The following is a 2,283-nucleotide window of genomic DNA, read 5'->3' as shown; positions in this document are numbered from 1 at the left end:
TAAAAGAGAGGATAAATCACCCTGGAGATTAAAAGCACGCCTGAGAGCGGTTGAAAGAGGACATTCCAAAAACATATGGGCCACCGTCATGGTTGCACCACAGCGACAATGAGGGGGGGTCCTCTCGACGCAGCAGATGACCATGCGTCAGCCAAGAGCAAATTACGCTTACATCTGGTGTGAGGCGAGGCGAGGAAGCTCACATCGCCAGCAGCGGCGCCCTACAGCACGACACTGCCACACCCCGCCGGTCGGCCGCGCGCCAGTCGTCCGCTGGACACCAGGGACAAGATGCGTCTTCCACGAGTGTCGAAGGTTACACGCGCCAAGCGGGCACGTCGGATTGCGGAAGGAGGTGCTTACAATTACAATTCTGTTCATGTTTTGTTGTAAGGATGTTATGTTGTAACAATGTAATGTTAGTAAATAAATGTATAAATTTCACTAAAAAAATGAAGTGCGTTCTTCCGGCGCATAATTTTGGAAGTCAGGATTGCGTTCGCGCTAACCTGACGAATTATCAATAAAAATTTTTTAAAAAATGCGGCCGATTTCGACCGAAAACTATGATTTTGTGTGTTGGGATAAGAACCGAACGCGAATTCTGCCGTGCGCCTACATTATATGGGCGCCAACGGCCATACCATGTTGAATACACCGGTTCTCGTCCGATCACCGAAGTTAAGCAACATCGGGCCCGGTTAGTACTTGGATGGGTGACCGCCTGGCAACACCTCGGTGCCTCGCGTGCAGTGTTTACCTCGTGCGACTGGGCCGGCGGCGCCACGGCGTTCGTCTGCTTCCTCTGCCTCGTGGCTTGTATTTCTACCTGACTGGAAGTAATGGAAATGATCTACGATGTTAGTGAGGAAAGACAGAATAATGTGCAATGTGAATTTGATCGTTCCGTTGATAAACCTTCGGCCTTTGAAATTCACCGTTGGATACTAAAGGACTCGATGTTAAAGTATGATGACGTTCCTGGCATACAGTTTGATACGTTCCGTAATTGAGTGTTTTTAAAATTGAGATCTCCTGACATGTGTGATACTGTTGTGTCTGTCAATGAAGGTGTGCGTAAATTTCGACATCTTGACGGTAACATAAGTAATGTGACTGTGTCGCACGCCGGCTTTGGCGTTAGGCAAATTCGCATCTTTAACTTGCCCTTTGAAATATGGAATGATACCATTTCACGTTATTTGCGGCCGTACGGTACCGTTTTGTCAGTGATTAAGGAAAAGTGGTCCTCCGCATATTTGTTTCAAGTCGAAAACGGTGTGCGGAGTGTGAAAATGGTTGTCAGACAACATATTCCGTCCTTTATTTTGGTCAACGGCCACCGTGCATTTGTGACTTAGAGTGGACAGCCTGAAACTTATTCATTTTGCAGTGGCGTTGGCCATTACCGCCAAGACTGTCCGAAACGTAAACGGCCTGCTCAGTTACCGATTGACGACGGTTTGCGTGGGGCTAGCTTTGCCTCTGTCGCCGCTACGGTCTTAGGTACAGCCCGCCCGCCCCCCCCCCCCCCTCCCCCCCGCACCCGCGCGCCGCGTGGCCGATGCTAACCTTGCTGTCGCTGCGGTTGCCATGAATGTGTCCACACCCGATAGTGACCTTGTTTCTGAGTCTGACGTTTCTGCACAGGCTGCGGCTACTGTACAGGCTGACGGAAACTTGTCTTTACCACATGTTTCACTTGCGACTGTGCCCGCACCCGCGCCCACGTCGGCGACTGATTTAGTGTCGGCACCTGTGTCGCAGACTGTGACGGTACCGGAATTCTCTAGTACGTTGTCTGAACCCGTTGACGTGGCTGCCAGTGCTCCTGTTCCCACTGCTACCGTGGAAATGCAGGAATTTTTTGCGGCTCCGAAACCGCGGCGTGATGAATTTCCGTCTCGAAGTTCTAGCAGGCAATGTGCACGTAGTGTCGGTCGGTCGACTTCCTCTGACAGGGGGTTTACGCGACATGACCGCAGTCCGTCTCCAGTTGACCGTTCGCCCGCCGCTTCCCGGCAGTCGCGGGTTGGTCGGCAAGATTCCCAACAGCGTGTCGCGCGTCGGGACCTAGACCCCGAGCGGCGGCCGTCTCAGGCTTCCGGCTCCGGGCGTCAGACACAGCAATCACAACAACAACAACAACAACAACATCGTGCCGCTTCTCGCCATCCGCTGCCTGCCGATCTCAACGTTGCCGATCAGAAGCGTGATGTCGCTGTTCGACATTTACGAACCGTTTTAAGTCAGCAGCCCGCTGGTGACGATTCCGTTGTGACG

At 52.2% G+C, this 2,283-nt stretch overlaps 1 pseudogene; it reads left to right on the top strand.

Annotated features, from left to right (window-relative positions):
* Nucleotides 1–630: 630 nt before the first annotated feature.
* LOC124790538 lies at nt 631–748 on the top strand (annotated as a pseudogene).
* The last annotated feature ends 1,535 nt before the right edge of the window (nt 749–2,283 follow it).

Source organism: Schistocerca piceifrons, chromosome 3 (genome assembly GCF_021461385.2).
Source record: "Schistocerca piceifrons isolate TAMUIC-IGC-003096 chromosome 3, iqSchPice1.1, whole genome shotgun sequence".
Taxonomy (NCBI): domain Eukaryota; kingdom Metazoa; phylum Arthropoda; class Insecta; order Orthoptera; family Acrididae; genus Schistocerca; species Schistocerca piceifrons.
Note: the sequence above shows the minus strand (reverse complement) of the source record. Positions and strands in the feature narration are given on the sequence as shown.